This window comes from Gracilinanus agilis, chromosome 6, assembly GCF_016433145.1.
Source record: "Gracilinanus agilis isolate LMUSP501 chromosome 6, AgileGrace, whole genome shotgun sequence".
NCBI classification, from domain to species: domain Eukaryota; kingdom Metazoa; phylum Chordata; class Mammalia; order Didelphimorphia; family Didelphidae; genus Gracilinanus; species Gracilinanus agilis.
This window is the reverse complement of record NC_058135.1, coordinates 524,470-546,752: the sequence shown is the minus strand read 5'-3', so window position 1 is coordinate 546,752 and position 22,283 is coordinate 524,470.

The window sequence follows — 22,283 nt, the reverse complement described above, 5'->3', positions numbered from 1 at the left end:
TTTTTACCTGCAAGGTCCAGCCTAATTTCTTTTCATAATTTTCTTGCATCTCATTTCTTTTCCCAATTTTTTCTCTACCTCTTATTTGAGTTTTAAAATCTTTTTTGAACTCTTACAAGAATTCTTTTTGTGTCTATGACCATTTTCTTTGAAGCTTTGCACAAAGTTGTTTTGACTTTGTTGTCTCCTTCTGAGTTTGTGTTTTGAGCTTCCCTGTCACCAGAGTAACATTCTATGACCAGGTTATTTATTTTTTTTAACATTTATTAATATTCATTTTTAACCTGTTTACATGCGTCATACCCCTACTTTCCCCTTCACACCCCCCCCCCCCCGCTCTCCCACCACCCATGGCCGACGCACATTTCCACTGGTTGTAACTTGTGTCCTTGTTTAGGGCCTATTTCCATATTGTTGTTAGTTGCATTTGTGTGGTCATTTCGAGTCCACATCCCCAAACATGTCCGCCTCAACCCATGCATTCAAGCAATTGATTATCTTCTATGTTTCCTCTCCTGCAGATCTTCCTCTGAACGTGGGTAGCGTTTCTTTCCATAAATCCCTCAGAATTGTCCTGGGTCATTGCATTGCTGCTGGTACAGGAGCCCATTACATTCTATTTTACCACAGTATATCAGTCTCTGTGTACAATGTTCTTTTGGCTCTGCTCCTCTCACTCTGCATCAGATCCCGGAGGTCTCTCCAGTTCACCTGGAACTCCTCCAGTTTATTATTCCTTTGAGCACAGTAGTATTCCATCACCCGCATATACCACAGTTTGTTCAGCTGTTCCCCAATTGAAGGACATACCCTCCTTTTCCAGTTTTTTTGCCACCACAAAAAGTGCAGCTATAAATATTTTCGTACAAGTCTGTTTATCTATGATCTCTTTGGGGTACAAACCCAGCAATGGTATGGCTGGATCCAAGGGCAGGCATTCTTTGATAGCCCTTTGAGCATGATTCCAAATTGCCAGCCAGAATGGCTGGATCAGTTCACAGCTCTACCAGCAATGCATTAATGTCCCAATTTTGCCACATCCCCTCCAGCATTCATTACTCTCCCCTTCTTTCATTTTAGCCAATCTGCTAGGTGTGAGGTGATACCTCAGAGTTGTTTTGATTTGCATTTCTCTAATTATTAGAGATTTAGAACACTTTCTCATGTGCTTATTGATACTTTTGATTTCCTTACCTGAGAATTGCCTATTCATGTCTCTTGCCCATTTTTCAATTGGGGAGTGGCTTGATTTTTTTATATAATTGATTTAACTCCTTGTATATTTGAGTAATTAGACTCCTGTCAGAGTTTTTTGTTACAAAGATTTTTTCCCAATTTGTTGTTTCCCTTCTGATTTTGACTATGTTGTTTTTGTTTGTACAAAAGCTTTTTAGCTTGATATAATCAAAATCATTTAACTTACATTTTGTAATTTTCTCTAACTCTTGCTTGGTTTTAAAATCTTTCCTTTCCCAGAGATCTGATAGGTATACTATTTTGTGTTCACTTAGCTTATTTATAGTTTCCCTCTTTATATTCAGGTCATTCACCCATTTTGAATTTATCTTGGTGTAGGGTTTGAGATGTTGATCTAAACCTAATCTTTCCCATATTGTTTTCCATATTTCCCAGCAGTTTTTGTCAAATAGTGGATTCATGTCCCAAAAGTTGGGCTCTTTGGGTTTATCATATACTGTCTTGCTGACATCATTAACCCCAAGTCTATTCCACTGACCCTCCCTTCTATCTCTTAGCCAGTACCATATTGTTTTGATGACTGCTGCTTTATAGTATAGTTTAATATCTGGTACTGCTAGGCCTCCTTCCTTCACATTTTTTTCATTATTTCCCTTGATATTCTTGATCTTTTGTTATTCCAAATGAAATTTGTTATAGTTTTTTCTAATTCAGTAAAGAAGTTTTTTGGTAATTTGATAGTTATGGCACTAAATATTTAAATTAATTTGGGTAGAATGTTCATTTTTATTATGTTAGCTCATCCTACCCATGAACAATTAATGGCTTTCCAATTGTTGAGATCTAGTTTTATTTGTTTGGAAAGTGTTTTGTAGTTGTTTTCGTATAATAGCTGTGTTTGTTTTGGTAGATAGATTCCCAGGTATTTTATATTGTCTAGGGTGATTTTAAATGGTGTTTCTCTTTCTACTTCTTGCTGCTCTAATGTGTTGGAAATATATAGAAATGCTGATGATTTGTGTGCATTTATTTTGTATCCTGCCACTTTGCTAAAGTTGTTGATTATTTCTACTAGCCTCTTAGTTGATTCTCTAGGATTTTTTAAGTAGACCATCATATCATCTGCAAAGAGTGATAGCTTAGTCTCCTCATTGCCTATTTTGATACCTTCAATTTCTTTTTCTTCTCTAATTTCTATTGCCAGTGTTTCTAGTACTATGTTGAATAATAGAGGTGATAATGGGCATCCTTGTTTCACTCCTGATCTTATTGGGAAGGCTTAATAGCCACTCCTGCCTTCTTTTTCTCATTTGATGCCCAAAAGATTTTGGTCATGCCCTTAACCTTGAACTTGTGTGTGTCTACCCACCTCATATGTGTTTCTTGTAGACAACATATGGTAGGATTTTGGTTTCTGATCCACTCTGCTATTTGCTTCCGTTTTATGAGCGAGTTCATCCTGTTCACATTCAGAGTTACAATTGTTAGTTGTGCATTCACTGACATTTTTGTATCCTCCCCTAGACCCACCCCTTCTTCTTACACTATTTCCTTTTAAACCCTTATCCCCTCCCTTGATTGACTTCCCTTTCTATCCCCCCCCCTTGTTATTCCCCTCTTTTTGTTTTTTAAAGGACCTAATGAATTCCCTCCCCTTTCTTCTCCCCTCCCTTTTTTGACCTCCCCACTCCCCTGCTCCCTTTGGTTTAACCCTTCTGACTTTCTCAGTAGGGTTAGATAGAGTTTTTTATCTGAATGGATAATAAAGCTACTCTTCCCTCTCTGGGTTGATTACACTGAGAGTAAGGTTTGATTATTACCTCTTACTGCTCTCTTCCTCTCCTTCTTATGGTAGTATTTATCCCCTCTCCTTCCCATGCCCTCTTTGTGTGTAATAGAATATCCTATTTTTCTTATTTACTCAGATTTTTCTTGGTGTCCCTTACTATTCCTCCCCTTTCCCCCCCCATGTCATCTTAGACCATTTAGCATCCTGTCCTCTCCCTATGAATTATTCTTCTGGTTGCTATAATAGTGAATATTATAATAGTGAATAGAGTTCACTACAGAGAATTATATATAGCATTTCTCCACCTAGTAATACAGATAATTAGTTCATATTTACGCCCTTAAAGAGTCAAGTTTAAAATATTATGAGTTTTCTTTCTTTTCCCCTCTGTTTCTTATTTACCTTTTCATGTTTCTCTTGATTTTTGTGGTTGGGTATCAAACTTTCCATTTAGTCCTGGTCTCTTTTGTGCAAAAACTTGGAAATCTTCAATTTTGTTGAATGCCCATACTTTCCCCTGGAAGTATATAGTCAGTTTCGATGGGTAGTTGATCCGTGGCTGAAGACCCAGTTCTCTTGCCTTTCTGAATATTGTATTCCACGCCTTGCCGTCTTTTAGCATGGAGGCTGCCAGATCCTGTGTGATCCTTATTGGTGCTCCTTGATATTTGAATTGTCTCTTTCTGGCTTCTTGTAAGATTTTTTCTTTTGCTTGAAAGCTCTTTAATTTCGCTATTATATTCCTGGGTGTTGGCTTTTCTGGGTCCAGTGTTGAAGGTGATCTATGGATCCTTTCAATGTCTATATTGCCCTCTTGTAGAACTTCAGGGCAATTTTGCTGAATAATTTCTTTGAGTATGGAGTCCAAGTTTCTATTAATTTCTGCCTTTTCTGGCAGACCAATGATTCTCAAATTGTCTCTTCTTGACCGGTTTTCTTGGTCTGTCACTTTCTCATTGAGATATTTCATGTTTCCTTCTATTTTATCAGTCTTTTGACTTTGTTTTATTTGTTCTTGTTGTCTTGAGAGATCATTGGTTTCTAATTGTTCGATTCTAGCCTTTAAGGACTGGTTTTCGGCTATAATCTTTTGGTTTTCCTTTTCAGTCTGGTCATTTCTGGTCTTCTGTTGACTTGCCTCACTTTCCAATTGCAAGATTCTGCCTTTTAAACTGTTATTTTCTTGCCAGATTTCTTCCATCTTCCTCAACATTTCATTTTTGAACTCTTCAATAGCTTGTGACCAGCTTTCATTTTTGGGGGAGGTTTGAATTTTTGTTTTCCCTCCTCTGTTGTCCGGATTTTCTCTGTGTAGAAGTTGTCGAGTGTTCCAGAGTTTTTCTTGGTAATCTTTTTCTTCTGGGCTTCCTTATTGCTTGCCATTGTTAGCCCCACCCCTTTTCAGCTTTGTCTTCACACTCAGGGTCTGCTTGCGCTTTCTAAGCTTCTGATGGCTCCGGTCTTCTTGTCCTCGGGGTCAGGCCTCCTGGTAGACCCCGGTCTGTCCCTCTGTCCGAGGCTCCTTCAGCGGTCTCGGGGGCTGCTTCCACAGCCGCGCTCCCGTCTGCCCCGGGTCCTCACTGGATGTCCTAACCTGTGCTGGAAATCTTTATTCCTCCTGGGGCACTGCCTTCTCTGAGTAGAAGCTGGGGGAAGTCCCTGCTTTAGGGATCTTTATTCCACCCGGATTACAGCCGGGGCAGAGCCTTCTCCCCCCAGCCACCTGGGGTCCCACATCTGGCAACTCACGGGTACAAGCCCTGAGGCTGCTAGTGATTTACTGGTTGCCCCACTCCTGTTTTCACTCTTGTGTGTTGGCCTTGGCGCTGTGCGTGGTGTGGGGGGTGGTGGGGCTTCTTCCTCTCGCATTTTAGTGAGAGCTGTTTCACCCCTTTATAGCGTGGAAATGCCCCAATTCTGCGTGCCTTCAATGCTGCGCCCTGTTGTGGGGTTCCTTTGTTCGTCTGGATTAGTTTTTATGTCCCCTTGAGGAGTCTTGTATGCATCGGTTAGGAGAGATCAAGCAGCTGCTCCTTACTCTGTCACCATCTTAACCAGAAGTCTGACCAGGTTATTTTTGCTTTGCTCATTTTTCTAGCCTATTACTTGACTTTTACTTTTATGTTAAAGTTAGCCTCTGATCTCAGGGTGGAGGAGGCATTAGCCCAGGCTTCAGGTTTTTTTGTACTGCTGTTTTCAGAAATACTTTGGTGTGTCTGAAATTTTTCATTCCTTCCAAGGCGGTATGGTTTAAAGAAAAGCGTGGTCACTGTTCTATTGGCCTGTGTTCTGGTCTGTGAGCTACCACAAGCACTCTTCTCCACCTTGGACCTGTGACCACGGCCCCTGGCTCCCTATGGCCGCACGTGCTGCTGAGCTAGTGCTCCTCTTCGCTTTGAGCCTGTGACTTGGAACTGAATGTGGGCCATGGGACAGAGGCCTGTAGCCAGGGCCAGCAAAGGGTCACCCGTAATCTCCTTCAGGCCAATTGTCTGACCCCCTTGCTCTCTGAGAGTTTAGAGCTCCTAGAGGGCCACTATTGCTCCTGCTGAACCCAACGCCTCCAAATGGTATCCCAGCACAACCTGAGCTGAGTGGTTTGTGCTAGACTCTAGGTCTGACCACCCACCACCCAACTGCTCCTCTATCAGTCTGTTTCTAAGGCAACCCTTTCGAATTTTCATTGTACTGTATCCTACTCATTGTATTCTTCAGATTAGGAATAATGTTGCTCAGCTGGGTGGATAGGACATTTCAGTTCCCCCTCCCCCCCCCAGTCTGGCCCGAGGGTCGTAGTTTGCCCATCACTGTACTAAATTCTTCTTGGAGAGAAACCCATTTTTTCCCTGGCCTTTTGATAGTTCTGATTCTCCAAATTTTTGAGTCATTATTTTAAAGCTTTTTGTAGGGGAATTTGGAAGAATTCATATGAATCTCTGTCTCTAATCTGCCGTCATGGCTCTGCCCCCAATCACAGAACTTTAGAGAGAATAAAAGCAATTCTGTTTTATGCTGTTTGATATTCCCTTCCATGTATGTTGCAAGATTTCACACATAAGAGGCACTTCAATGTATATCGATTCACCAAATGAATGAGTGCCACATTCGTTGACACTGTCTTAAATGCTGCAGAATGCAAAGGAAAGCAAGACAGGCCCTGCTCTCTACAAGCTCACATTCTTAAAGGGAAGGCAACACTTATGTACAGTTTTAGCTCCAAGTCAGATGGAAAGGCCCTCAGTGCACACAGTAGCAAAATAATTATTAAGATTTCAACTATACAGAAATAGTAACATCCTTGATATTGCCATATCACAGCCAGGGAGTATCTAAGGCCGAATTTGAACCCAGGCCCTTCCATCTCTAGGCCTGGCTCTCAGTCCACCGAGCCACCTAGCTGCACCTGATCTTATTATTTAATACTATTATTCCCAGGACGCTTGGGTTTGGAGTCCTGAGCTGCCCCATTAGGCTACGGTGGAGATGGACGGTGCGGGTGGTGGTCATGCTTTGACTTGCCTGGCGCATGCCTGCCTCCCGTCTTGTCCTTGTTGGGAGTCGTGAGTGACCAGCTGGTGGGGGCAGCTGCCCCATCTGCACAGTGACTGGCCCCTTGGATGATGGCGTAAGGCCTGGACTAGGGTGGGAGCCACCTCTAGGACACCCGCTGCCTCCTCTCTCTCTCTCTTTCAGGGCCCCCTGCGTGTTTCGTGTTTCGGTTCACACGAGGCTGGTTCAACAGGTATTCACAAAATACCATAGCAGGAAAATTGAACAAAAAAGTTGGACACTTCCTGTTGCAAAGTGTATAAATACTATTTCAATAAATGAATGAGTGAAACATTCATCAGGTGCTTACAGTGTGCCAATGACACACATCCAAAAGCAAAGATAGTCCTTGACATGAGTTTCTATTCCAATGAGAAAAACGAACTAGCAGTTAAATGATGGCCAACAAAGAGGCAGGTTTGGTCCAGAAAGTTGTGGGGAGGGGTGCCGTATAAGCCGTAGACACCTGGGCTCTGAAAGGGACTCTCGTCTCTCTTCTCTGTGTAAGGAGGCAAGCCCTTAAACACTGTGTGGAAGGGATCGCCTGGAAGTGCAGGTCAGCACAGCAACTAGGTGATTCAGAGAAAGAATCAGCATACCTGATCAGCTCACTTAGAAGTACAGCCACATTGGTGGCCCTGCATAAATCCTTACTTTAGAAGTAACTAGAGAGACAGAGAAAGAGCAGTCAGTAAATAGAAAACTGCCAAAAACTTCAGGCTAGCAGGAAAAAGTAGCTACATAGAAATTTCAAGGATCAACTGAAAGGGAAAAAAACCCAGATTTTCCATAAAGACTAGGTAAATCCCTGGAGGAAATTAAAGAAGAGATAAAAGTAAAATTAAAATTCTGAGAAAAGGATTAAAGAAGAATAAATAGCTTAGAACAAAAAGTTGTCAACTTTACCCAAATAACAACAGACTTATTGAAAACTCTGAGGTGCCACATTATACTTAGCAGACTGGCTAGCCTGACAAAAAAGGAAAATGATTAATGTTGGAGGGGATGTGGAAAAATTGGGACACTAATGCATTGTTAGTGGAATTGTAAACCAATACAATCATTCTGTAGAGCAATTTAGAACCATGCCCAAAGCCGTCAAACTCTGCCTACCCTTTAATCCAGCAATAACACTACTAGGTCTCTTTCCCAAAGAGATCAAATATAGGGGTAGAGGAACCACTTGTGCAAAGAGATTTATAGCAGCAATTTATATGTTGGCAAACAACTGGAAACTCTTGGGATACTCATCAATTGGGGAATGATCCAACAAATTGTGGTATATGATTGTAATGAAATACTATCATGCCATGAGAAATGAGAAATGGAACAATTACCAAAAAAAAAAAAAAATCCAGAAAGACTTATATGGAGTAATTCAAGGTGAAATGAACTGAACAAAGAAAACATTGTATGATGGTCAAATGTGAATGACAACTAATATTAGCAATGAAAAGATCTAAGATGGCTCCAACAGACCAGTGACAAAAAAAGGCTTTACAAAAGAAACTAGATGCAGATAGAAATAAACCAATTTTGCTTTACTTCCTTCATAAATTCTTTCTTATATAAGCAACATGTGTTTTCTTTTACAACATGATGAACATGGAAGTATATATTGCCTGATAGCACATGTATAACCTATATCATGGTGGGTGCCATCTTGGGGAAGAACACTGATCCCCAAATGTCAGAAAATCATTATTAAAAGTTGTATCTGCATGTAATTGGGGGAAATTCAAATAAAAATGCAATTAAAAATAAATATGAAAAGATTTTACTACATCATAAGACATAAAAAAGAGATTATTCTTGGAGAATCCTTGATAGCAGGAAATGATGCAGAGTAAATGAGCAGAACCAAAACAATTTCTACAAGGACAACAACATTGAAAAAGAAACAGATGAAGACAAGAACTTGGATCAATGCAATGAGCAACTATATCTTTAAAGGACGGGGAATGGTGGCATCATTGACAAAAAGAGATGAAGTGAAGGTGCAGAGACATACGTTTTTGGAGCTGGGTGTGGGGACTATTCAGATTTTTTTTTTATAATACAAGGGCTTTGCTTTTTTTTGTTTGTTTTAAAAAGTATTTTATTGGGCTGGAGGAAGTTGGTGAGAGTGATATAAAAGCAAGGCTCCTTGAAACAGTTTTTTAATGCACAGGACAGAATGGATTTCAAATGAAAATGCTGAGAAGCAGGACAATGGTGAACATTACTCGTGGAATATATTATAAACTTTTAAAGAAAGCAAGAGAAGTGCAATAGCTCCATAGACAACTCTGCCGTTCCATAGAAATGCTCTCTTTTTCAGTAATTGTGTTCAGAAAAAAAAGAAAAGAAAAGAAAAGAAAGAACGTTCCTGGAGTGAGTGTTTATGCCACTGGCTGCACTTCAGTCTGTTTTAGCTTTGGCATATTCACAGCACTGGTCAAAGGAAATCTTGCAGCATCCCCGTGGCTTTATTAGGGGATGTTTCTCTCTCGGCCTATCGGGCTTATTTCCATGGGCTTTACGCCAATCAAGGTGTCGCTGTTTTGGCTCCTGTGTGTTTATTCATTTCTGTCATTTCTCGGGCCTCCTGAACTCGCCTGGAATCCTCTCCATATGGCTGGGGGCTGAGTCTCGGTGCAATGGAACATGGAGTTGAGACGCGCCATCCCTGTCGCTGTGGAATTAAGAGGCCTAGCGTTGGACCCGACTGACTCCTTTCTCTGTCTTTGCGGGCCCAGAATCCATTTCCATGGGGTATCGTTTCCTTTCATGCACCGCCAATATTCCCCTCCCTTTCTGGTGGTCTTGTGCCACGAACCAAAGGCTTAAAATCTCAACTTCCGAAAAATCACTCAGGACTTGCCCAGATTTCAGCCTCTAAGTCAGACGTCCTCCTTCTGCCGCCGTCCCAAGCAGGAAGGTGCGCAAAGCCACTGACCCCGCAGGTGCGCATACTGCCACCGCGGATGGGTCACCATTTTCCGGGAGGGAGTCCGGGATCGGCTGTCAGAGGGCTCCTCGCAATCCTCTTCCGTTCTCTGGGCCTCCGTTAGCTCAGGGGCGGCCCTCACTCTTCCGCACGCCGCTGTGCCCGGAGGCTCTATGATCCGTTCCCCCCCCCCCCTTCCCCCCTGCCGGACGTGGGGCTCAGGCCTCGCGAGAGGACTTTTCTTCTTCCAAGTCCTCCGGAAGCACTCATTCTCCGTGGCCTGCCGGTAGGGGCGTCCCTCCCGTCTGCCTCTCCACCATCTCCGAGCCGCACGCTGCCTGCAGCTGTCCTACCCTTCCGCTGATGTGCGCCTTTGTTACGGCCAAGTGCCACGAGTGGGCATGGAGGCCCCGCAGAGGGGAGCCGGCGCCCGCCACTCCTCAGCGCGGACAGAGCGGGCCTCTAGCTCCTCCCTGCGCAAGGGTGCCGCAGCATCGTGGATGCCCCAAACTGCTCTCAGAAGTCCTGTCCGGCCCCGCGATGCTGCCCGATGTGCGTCTCTAGACGGCAGAGCCCTTCCAAGCAGACCTGGGGACACCGCCTCCTTCCAGCCGGCCTGCAGGGAACGAGGAACTCAGAGAAGACAGGCGGATATTCTGAGAAGCGGAGCTCCAGGACAGAAATGCTTAAATCAAAATGGAGCACTGCAACCCCTGGCCACATGCTATGAAGTATTACAACGTTTATCAAGAGATCAATTAGTCAGTCAAAAAACATTTATTAAGCATCTATACTGTGCTACAAACTTTGCTAAATGCTGGGGATATGGAAAGAGGCAAAGACAGTTCCTACCTAATGAAAGAGATAACAAGCAAAAAAATGTTAATGGACATCAATCATCTCAGTGGCCTGGAAACTCACTTGATTTAAACCCTATCGGAAATCTATAGGCCATTATCAAGGCTAGTCTTTGAAAAGTGGGTTGTTCATCAAAGAAATATTAAATAGCCAGTGTGGTAGTGTTCAGAAAAGTCATGCCCAGGCTGTTTTCAAATCTTTTACTTGTAAGTCTGGTCCTGTTTCAGAATTCCTCTACTTTTTATTCAGATAGCATAATAGCTGTTCTCTCTACTTGGAAACACCCCCCCCCCCCCAAACCCTTACTTTTTATCTTAGTAAAAACTCCAAGAAAAAGGACAAAGAGTAGATAAATGTGGTTAAGTGACTTGCTCAAGGTCACACAGCTAGGAAGTGTCTGAGCCCAGATTTGAACCCAAGTCCTCCTGACTCCAGGCCTGGTGCTCTATCCACTATGCCATCAAGCTGTCCCTTAGAACCTTTTGTTTATATTTTCCATGAAAAAACGTCTACCCATTGTTCTTGATTTGTTCTCCAATGAAAGTCAATGTTCACCAAAATCAATAACACCAAAATCAGTAACATTCTTCAGTGCAAAGCACTGTAGCTTTGCAACTACACAGTGCAATGGATAGGGTGCTAGTAGTGGAGTCAGGAAGAACTGAGTTCAAAACCCTCCTTAGTGTAATATGGAAAATGGCAGGGTGGAATTCCTGCAGGATACAGGGTCAAGCCTCGCCCAGAGTTCTTGGAGAACTTGACCCTGCATCCTGCAGGAATTCCACTCTGCCATTTTCCATATTACATGAGACATTTACAAACTTTGTAAAAGTGGCCAAAATTACTTTACTTCTGCCTATCCCGTTTTCCCTCAACTACAAAATGGGAGTAAGAGGAATATGTTGTGGGAAGATGGCAGAGTAGGGCATGAAGCTTCCTCACCCTTCTAATACCCACTCCCCAGACATCCAAAAAAACTCCACAGAATTAATGTTAAAAAGTGGCACAGGGGCAGCTGGGTAGCTCAGTGGAGTGAGAGTCAGGCCTAGAGACAGGAGGTCCTGGGTTCAAACCTGGCCTCAGCCACTTCCCAGCTGTGTGACCCTGGGCAAGTCACTTGACCCCCATTGCCCACCCTTACCAATCTTCCATCTATGAGACAATACACCGAAGTACAAGGGTTAAAAAAAAAAAGTGGCACACACACACACACACACACACACACACACACACACACACACACACACAAAAGACAGGAATTGAGAATGAAGCTGAATAGCCAGAGACAACTAGAGAGGAAAATTTCTGACTTCCCTGACCTCAGTCCCATGGCTGTAGGCCCTGAGGGTATGAACAGAGCAGAGTGGCATCAACAAGGTAGCTTCTTGGGGCAAGATTAGTAACCTCACTTTGATTGCTCAGCCCCAGAAAGTTCCTGGCCTTGGAATAGTTGTGACTGCTGCAGCCCCAGTTCTGGAGAATCCTGCTGGCCTATTGCTGGGGACTGAAGAAGCACACACCACAGAATCTATGGGTGCTAAGTTCTAAGGCCAGGAACTCAAGACTTTCTGCTAATAAACAAGGGGCTTTGGAGGCCAGAGGAATGCAGACTAGACAACTGCTCTATCCCAGACTGCCGCAGTAGGAAAGGAGAAGCATGTACCTGTGAGTGTGGCTCCTGAGGGACTGGGACCCTGTCAGCTGTGGTCACTCCTAGGAGAGTAGAGTTGCAGGTTGCTGCCACAGGGAGAAATGCTCTGGTTGCTTGCAAATGACATAGCAGAACTGCTTGGGAGGCTCTAGTTGAAGCACCTGAAGTCAGTCATGGACTGGAGTTTGAGTGAGGGAACTGGGGATTACATCTGACCCTGGACTATAAAAATTGGAATCACTAAATACAACCCGGGAAAAAGCAAACATTCTAATAAATCTTGAAACCTGAACTAACATATCTCAACACACTAGGAACATTGGGAATACAGCAAAAAAAAGCTAATAATTAAGTCTACTGACCAGGCCACTAAAAAGTTTAAACATAAATTAGAAATAAAAATGAGCAAGCAAAAGAGAAAAGATCTAAAGATTGATAGCTATTAAGGGGACAGAGAAGACAAACTCAGTGAACAATGAAGTAAAAACACCTAATTTAAAAACAGCAAAGAAATACAATAAATGGCCACCATCTCAAAAAAAAAAAAAGTATTTGGAAGTCTTAAAAAGACTTTAAAAACCAAATGAGAGAGGTTAAGGAAAAATTAGTAAAAATAAAATAAGAGCAGTACAAGAAAATTATAAAGATTGCCCAAATGGAAAAGGAGATCAAGAAATTCACAGAAGAAAATAATTTATTAAGAACTAGAATAGGGCAAGGGGGAAATAATGTTTTCCTAAGACAATAAGAAATAATAAAGCAAAATCAAAAGAATAAAAGAACAGAAGAGAATATGAACATCTTAACACACATACACACAGACACACACAAAACCTGACCTAGAAATTAAATCAAGGAGAGAATAATTATAAGAATTATAAGGATAATTGACCTCCTGGAAAATTATGATCAAAAAAAGAGTTTAGATAAAATACTCCAAGAAATTATCAAGGTAAACTGCTCAGAAAAATCTAGTCAGAGGGTAAAATAGAAATTGAAAGCCACCAAACACCACCTCAAAGAGACTCCAAAATGAAAATGCACAGGATTATCATTGCTAAATTCCATAGCTTCCAGATTAAGGAGAATATACTATAAGTAACAAGGGGAAAAAAACCCAATTTAAATAGTGTGGAGCTACAGTCAGGGCAATACAAGACTTAGCAGCCACAACATTAAAATAATGAAGGGCATGGAATATAATATTTTGTAGAGCAAAAAATTGGGCTTATAACCAAAAATAACACCCAGCAAAGATGAGCATAATTATAAAAGGTAAAAAATGAACATTCAATGAACTAAGGAAGTGTAGACTATTCTTGGTGAAAAACTCAGAACACAGAAGAAAATTTGATCTATAAGAAACATACAAAGGTAACGAAAGACTAATCATAAGCAACCCAAAAGGTTAAATTGTTTGATTCCTGTATGAGAAAATGTCATCTACGGACCCTGAGGATTATAGCATTGCTTTAGTATTTTGAAGGAGTATGTACGGATGGAAGACTCGAGGTCAAGGTGAATGTAATATAATAAGCTGAAATGGTAATGGAATAGGCCAAGAGGAGTTAGGGTGGAATGGTGGAGGAACTGTCACAGAGAAGGGGAGGAAGGGGTGAAGGGCTGGCAGTACTAGAAACCTGGTATAAAGAGAGAAAAATATGCAGAATTAGAAGGGTAAAATTTTTTTAATATACAGAGAAACAGGAGGGAAGGTGGATGGGATAAAGGGGAACTGGGAATCTCATGGGGGACTGAAGAAATAAGAGAAGGAAGGGTGGTTTAAGAGAAAGGTGAGCAAGGGGCTTTAAAAAAAAGGGAGGTAAGAGAGAGATACCTAGAAGGAAATATATATTATGTGATAAGGGAATAAGGTGAGGGAATAAGAGATGGACCAAAGAATTAGGGAGACTACATTGCTACTGACCCCTGTCATCTTACAGTTTCCCTAATACAACAATACCCTCTTTCCCAGTTGTGACACCAGAGTCATTTCTGCTCTTGGGAGTTCCTGGGCTTCCACGAGCTGTCAGTGACTCCTCCCTTGGCCCACACTGTCCCCCCCTGCTCTGGGCAAGTGTAACATAGATAAAAGTAGTAATGTGGCTCTTGCAGAAACACAACTATTGGAGCAGCTGGGTAGCTCAGTGGATTGAGAGCCAGGCCTAGAGAAGGAAGGTCCTAGGTTCAAATCCGGTCTCAGACACTTCCCAGCTGTGTGACCCTGGGCAAGTCACTTGACCCCTGTTGCCCATCCTTACCACTCTTCCACCTAGGAGCCAATACACAGAAGTTAAGGGTTAAAAAAAAAAAAGAAACACAACTATTACACAGCCCATGGTAAGAAGGGAACTTTATTAGGCTGCCCCTCACTCGTAGTAGCTTGAGAATCCCTTTGGTTGGACAACTTGTACCAGTGTGTTTGTAGTAAGAGTCTCATCCCAGACAAGAGTCCGTGGATGGGACCAGGGCAGAGCCTCGTCCCAGGACAGTACCTGAGGCAGATTTCAGGTGTGGGGATGCTCAGAGTAATTTAGCAGGGTGTGTGTCACCCTATCAGTCTGAAGTGAGTTACTCTGCAATCCTTACTCTATTTCATAATGATCTTTATAGCAAACTAAGTCATGTAAGAGGCTGAGGGACCAGAGGGCCACCCAGGGGTCACAAAGGCAGGAGCCCTGAGGGGGCTAGAGCCTTGGAGGCAGAGGGTCCTGAGGGGCTCATGGGGGTTGGGTTGTCCTGGGTCAGAATGACTTGTAAAGAAGCTCAGGGAAGAAGGGTTCTGACCTGTCCATGACCCAAGTTACTATTACTCACAATAAGAGTGACCTCTGTAAGTCTTCACCCCAACTCTTTCTGCCTCTAAAAACCTGTGGATGTCAGTGGTCAGGGTTTCAGGTTTTGAACTAGAAGGAAATGTACAGACTCTGGCTTGGGATTTCTCTGTCACAGTAAAGCCAGATCTTTGCCCAGAAGGGACTCCTAGCTTCTGAGTTTTACATAATCAAGCTTGCTGCAAATTCTCCTTTTTTCCCATATTGGCTGGAAGAGAGATACTTGATCCTTTGTCATTTATTTTACAAGTAGTTCCCTTAAAAGTTTCTCCTGAAAGCATGCTCATACCTAGAAAGATATGATCTACATTTTATATTGGTAAATTGAGAGGGAGGAGATCAATGAATTGGGCTTGCAACTTAAAAAGTTAGAAATAGAACAAATTAAAAATCACCAGATAAAAACTAAATTGGAAATCCTAAAAATTAAAGGAGAAATTAATGAAATCTTCAACAGGGACAAGTTAGAGGCTTCCCAATACATTATGCATAGGTGTATGCCGGATAAATAAAAAGAGAATTAATTGACATATACTTTGTTGCCATGTGGTTGCTACAACAAAAAGTGTTGCTGTGAAAATATTGGTGTATGTGGAACTTGGCTTTGCTTCTCTGACCTCCTAGGGATACGTATGGAGTCAATCCATTCGCTCCTTTCCCCTGTGTTTTTAAACAAATTGTGATGTCTTCTGTCTGGGCAAACTCAGATGATTCACCCTCATTACCTCATTTTAGGCTCAGACAGTTTGCTAATTGTTGCTCAGCATTTCAATGCAGCCCTGTTCTGTGCCAACTTAAGGCTGTCTCTTGGACACCCATGAGTCCAACTTCTCTTTTAAAAGCTGTTTGGGTGGCATCAGAGCAAAGGCAGGAGGAAGACATAAACCCATTGTGAGCTGGCGTGGGCATGGGGTGATAAAGAAGACACTCATTCTTGCTCCGGGGGAAATAAGTCAGGGAGGATGAGTTCAAGTCCTGCCTCTGACATATCCTGGCTGTGTGCTCTTAGGAAAGCGATTTAACTTCTCAGTGCTTCAGGCAATTCTCTATGAGACTACAAGTTCCAGAGAAGGTGCCCACAGAGCTTCCTCATTTCAGAGTTCATTGGTGTGCTAAGGAAATCACAGGTCAATTCGTAACCCCACCTAAAGCTAGAAACTACCACGTAGGCAATAGGTGGTGCCTTCTTTTCATCATCTCCCACCTCTTCCCCAATACTAGCTAGCTGGTATTAGCAACTACAAGAAAGAAAACTTAGGAGGATTAGAGTACATTATTTAATAAGAATTAATGATGTCTAACATTTATAGAGCACTTTAAGGTTGGCAAAGTGTTCTATAATTATCTCATTTGAGCCTCCCAAGAGGACAGTGATGTAGGTACGGTCATTACCCCCATTTCACAGATGAGGAAATGGAGCCTACGAGCAGTTAACCGATTTGCCCAGTGTCACAAAGCTAGTAGTTGTCCGAGGGCTCCATCCAGCCTGGTGTTTGTCTGCCTCCAGGTAAAGCAGTCAAGTCACTTGGACAAACACCCTTCCCAGGGTCCTGAGGGGAAAAGGACGCTGAGCTTTGTAGTTGTCCTGTCTGTATCTGATGTTGGGACTTGGAGGTGGCAAGCTTCCTATCCCCTCAGCAAGCTTTAAAGATACGTATAAAGAATGAGACAACCCTTACGCTCAGCAAAGTTGCTTTCTAAGAGAGATGAGAACAAGTGTGTATGTAAATACACACAGAGAGACTATGAAGCGCACCTTCTGGGCCTTCTTATTGCCCCCTGGATTAGTGGACTGGGTTTCCAGAGGGCAACAGACTACCTTTTCCCTCAGTTTGAAGCGTAACCCTGAGGGATCAGGAGGCCTTTCCATTGCTGTTGTTCATATATATATGGTGTACTCCCTAATTCTGTAAACCAGCAATTAGAGATCAACTTGGCAAAGCTGTTCCACGCTGGGACAAAGATTGGTTAGTCAACAGCTGACAAAAGGAAGTTTACTTGGCTCTAACATAGGAAAGCTATGCAAAAAGAATATAGTTTTAGTAGATGCTGCTCCCCTTCTATCCATATGGAGATGTGTCAATTATCTGGGCAGAATGTGTGATGACTCAAGTGGTCTAAAGATATCAGCCCAGTCTGAAAGGTGCTGTCCTTAAATGGGTGGGTCATTTTATGCACATAAGTGACCAAGAAACCAGAGGTTCCCAGGAAGCTCCATTCAGAGAGGAACAACTCAACCTGTGTACTATACCTGGGCTAATTAATTAAATCCCAGAGTTGTTACCTTTTAGGGAAAATCTAGCCTAACCTCTGTTATAAGGTGGAAAGAGAGAGAAACCCTGATAAGATATTGTCTTGCCATGCCAGACAACCAGCGTTAGTTAGCTTTAAGAAATGGGTATTTATTAAGATTTGTTTATCAAGAACGACTGGTGTAAAACATTCTTCCTAGAGACCCTTTTGGGTTCTCCTCCTCTGACATACTTAGGTCCAAAAGGGTATTTAAGTTTCTTAATCAACCTTTGAATATTTCAAGATCTGAGTTAATCCAATGAATCAAAGCTTCTAATCTATATTTTTTCATCTTCACAAGAATACTAGGCGATAATTTGTCAAAAGCTTTGCTAAAAATTAAAGTTAGCTTGTAGTCACAGTGTTCCCTTCATCTACAAGTTTAATAAGCCTCTGAAAAAGGAAAGAAGGTTTGTGTGGCAGGACCTGATCACAAAGGCATACTGGCTCTTTCTAGATATTCTCCAACCATTTCTTTCTACAGTTTCCCCAGGAAGGCAAGTCAAACTTATTAGCCTATAGTTTGCAGACTTTTCTCCCCTTTTTGACAATCAAGATATTTTCCCCTCAATTTTATATTTAATCCCAGCAGCAATAGGGAATCACTGGAGTTTACTGAGTAAGACAGTGATATGGTCAGATATTCATGTAAGGCACTTTGGCAGTGGGGAGAACTCTGCCTTTCGGTAGTCTAGTTCCACTCTGGAGACATTCTCCTTTTCGGAGGATAAAGATTCTCAGAAACAGACTAGGGACATCTAGACTCAAAAACAGAATCAAATCTCGTCCTACCTCAGGAATACACTCTTTGGGAGTCAGAAGGTAATTTTTAAAGCACTTGTAGTGTCTATCCCACACTTTTTGGGTCAGCGAGCAGTGTGGGATGGCAGAGAACACCATGGCAGTGACATGATGCCTGATGCCACCTGCTGGTAACTGCATAGAATAGAATGAGTACCCAAGACTACACAGCTTTGGATGACAGTTTCTTTATTTTCCCAGAAGTCCATCATGAGTCCTATTTTTATGTCTTTCAAATAAATTTCCCTTTATTAATTTTGTGAGCTGTGAGCTTGCAAAAGGAATTGGTGCCAGAATACTGAATAACATCCAGGAATGATTTCCTCATTTTTTCCCAAAAAGAGTTATGTCAGAGTGGTAAACAATTCCCCAAAGGGAATAGCTCTTTATGCTGTGAGATCTTCTGATAAAAGAATTAAAGCCACATAGAAACAAAAACTCTGACTTTAAACAATATAATTATTTATCAGAAAACCCAGGCTATTTATCTTGAATAAAGCAGTAAACAGACTTTCTGAGTTTCCAGTATTCTGAATTAACAAAATGTCTTCAAGCTGTTATCCTAAAGTATGATGAAAGTATTTCCTTAGAGTTTCAACACATGTGAGAGTATAGTAGCCCTGCTCAGGGAAACTGGCAACTTAGCAGACTTAGTTCTTAGTTCCTAGATCCTGTTGTTTTTGAAGAATTTTACAACTGTGACATTACTGGTTGGTATTCCAGGTAATGTCTGAGGGGCTGAAGCAAAAGTAGCAACTGACATCCTACCTTTCTTCAGTATCAAGGAAGACAGGGTTTTACTTTATTACAAATGAACTAGAAAGAGAATATAGTTTATAATTTCCTAACAGGTGGCACTATACTAAAACCTCATGCTATCAGTATCTCTTGCACATGGACTGTGCACTACGTAAACCACCCATTTAAGAAGGCACAAGATTTCAAAGGATTCTTTTTTTTTTTCATCTTCTGCAAATATCTTTATTAAGCAATGCATGCTAATTGCCTAACAAATCAGGACCAAGTCTTTTCCTCAGCATAGGACTGATCTCTGAATATAGAGGGAGATAGATTTTTATACATTAAAAACAATTAATCAAAGTTAATTAATTAAAAGGAAACAATACAACATTAGATAATTTGATTTCTAATTGGAGAAAAGATTAGGGACTTTTCAAGTTAGGAGGAAGATAGTGAACCAGTACAATTCCTTGAATTCAGTAAAAGGTGTCCTATTCCTCCCAAGTTTTGATAAATAATCAAAGACATGTGAAACAATAATTGATTGATTAACATGGGGCCAGTTTTCAGATAAGACACATGACTGAATGAAATATGCACTTAGGAGAAAACTCCTTGCGTCAATCTTAGGGTCTGATTGCGGTTCTAGCCAACATAATCTTAGTTCCTTGGTCAAAGTTCTCTATAAAGCAGGTACAGGTGGTCCAGTTTCCCAGTCAGGAAGGGCTAGGTTCAAACAATGCAATAAGGTTTTTTCTGAATTTCAACAATTGAAAAACATTTTATCAGAGAACAGAATTTGGACTAGGCCCATAACTGATTCAAAAGGGAACTGAGCTAGTTCCAGAACTGAGTCACAAGATAAAGCTGGTGAGGTTCACCCAATTCTCATAATTAACCACTTACTGTCCTAATTTGCTTCTCTCAATTTTCCAACTTTTGATTAGGGAGAGTACCGATCATTTCCATGGATCACTTATCTATAAGCCAAATCTTTAATTTTTTTTCATATAATCATAATTAGAACTACATAAGTCAGGTTACATGTCAAACTACATAGTCACAATGGACTAATTTTGTGAAAAGGACATTTATATTTCACTAAAATAACCAAATACCATGAAAAAAAGGCAAAAGCAATACAATACAATAATTAACTAATAATCAATATTAACTGACATCATCTTCTAGTATCATAAAAACCCACAACGAATTTATTTAATTCATTTAATCAGGATATTTTGAGTTAAAGATGTCTCATATAGTTTTCTGGTCCCTGAATATTGTGTTCTGCACATTTTGGAATGGTTTTCACTCTCAGGACAGTTATGAAGGGGGGCTTTGCTTCTCTGGTTCCAAATTCACTTGTAGAGGTTCCTAGATAACTCTGTCAGAATCTTCCAGTAATAAGCCTTAATACAGTTTTTTAGTCACATCTCCTAAATTTGGTTCTCCAAACCTGAAACTTCAGAGAATTTCAATTTTTAAAAATCTACCACTTGCTGTTTTTATCTTTACCTAAATCTGATATAAGAAACTTAAAAAAACTCATGAGTATAACCTGTTTATTTATTTATTTATTTATTTTTTGTTTGTTTTTATTTTGAATATTTTCCCATAGTTACATATTTCATGTTCTTTCCCTCTCCCCCAAAGCCCCCTAACCTCCCTTAACCAATGCACAATTCCACTGGGTTTTACATGTATCATTGATCAAGACCTAATTCCATATTATTGATAGTTGGACTAGAGTTATCGTTTAGTGTCTTCATCCCCAATAATATCCCCATCAGCCCATGTGTTCAAGCAGTTGTTTTTCTTCTGTTTCTCCTCCCACAGTTCTTCCTCTGATTGTGGCTGGTTCTCTTTCTCATAAGTCCCTCAGCCTTGCTCTGGATCCTTGCATTGCTGCTAGTAGAGAAGTCCGTTATGTTCTATTGTGCCAGTGTATCAGGCTCTGTGTACAATGTTCTTCTGGCTCTGCTCCTTTCACTCTGCATCGATTCCTGGAGGTCATTCCAGTTCACATGGAATTCCTCCAGTTCATTATTCCTTTGAGCACAAAAGCATTACATCACCAACAGATACCACAATTTGTTCAGCCAGGATTCTTCTTAAAAGAAGAAAACCCCAATGACTGCTTTTTGAATTCTAGTCTAGAGTTAACTCAGAAGTATTGTTCAGGATTATAAAAAGAGAATGATCTATAGTTCTAGAGCCTCCTTTCCTATTTCTGGGAAGTCTCTTTGAATCAGGCCAACCCACTAAATTCATGCTACACAGATGGCCATAAAGTTTATTAAACAGTAAAACTGCAAAGAAAATCACTAAACATTTTGTTTAAGCATAATTTTGTCTGTTCATCTCCTGAAACTACTTCCCAACATTCTCATGATGGATATGTGTCCTAGAAATGCTTTTCGAGCTTCTGCCCTGCAATCAAAGGAAGGGATTGATCCTCCATGATTATCTATGGGATTATTTTTCTATTTTAAATATATATTCAAAAGCCCTAAAGTCCTCAAAGTCCCAAAGTCTGGATACAATTTTAAATACTTAAAACTGTTAAAAGTATAAAATTATACTAAGACTTTCAGATACGTACTTATTTTATATAGTCTCCTCAATTAGAATATGAGCTCCTTGAGGGTGGCAATCATGTTATCATATTGTTGCTTTTCCTTGTCTCCCTAGGGCTTAGCACAGTTTTCTTATAACACAGGAAGCTATAGATGGATAGACAGATATAGATACAGATAGCTAGATAGCTAGGAAAGTGTTGTGGGAAGGTGGCAGAGTAAGGTGTGAAGCTTCTTTGCTCTCCTAACACCCCTCACAAAAAAATCAAAAATAACTCCATAGAATACATGCTAAAAGTGGCAAAAACAGACAGGAGCTAGGGGTGATAAACTGATTGGTCAGGGAGAACCAGGAGGGGAGAAGGTTTCTGACTTCCCTTGCCTCAGTCCAACCATTGCAGGTCCTGGGAGCAGGACCAGAGCAAACAACACGAAATCAATAAGGCAGTCCCTGGGGGCAAGCCTGGACACCTCACCTCATCTGGTGAATCCTGGAGGATACCACTGGAATCAGAAGGCATAGGGCCCTGGAAGCAGCTGTGTCTTCTATGCCCTTCGTTGTAGAGACTCCCACTGGCTCACAATTGGGTGCTAAAGGAGTGGATATCACAGAGTCTATGGGCACCAGGCCCTGAGGATAGGACCTCAAGTCTTATTGCTAGCCAACAAGGGCTTTCCAAGGGCCTGAGGAACACAGAATAGACAACCTGCTCTAACCCAAGCTGTGGCAGTAGGAGAAGAGGAGAGAGGAAGGAGCACACACCAGAGTGTGGTTGCTGAGGGCCTGTTGGTAGAGCTGTGAACTGATCTAACCATTTTGGAGAGCATTTTAAATTATACCCAAGTTATAAAACTATATATAATGCTAGGTCTATTTCCCAAGGATTTCAAGGGGAAAGGAAAAGAAACTATATGTTCCAAAATATTCATAGTGGCTTTCTTTGTGGTGGCAAGGAATTGGAAAAATACGGAATGGATAAACCAATTGTGGCACATGATTGTGATGGAATACTACTGCTCCATAAGAAGCAATGAGCAGGCTGATTTTTTCTTAAACTTGAAA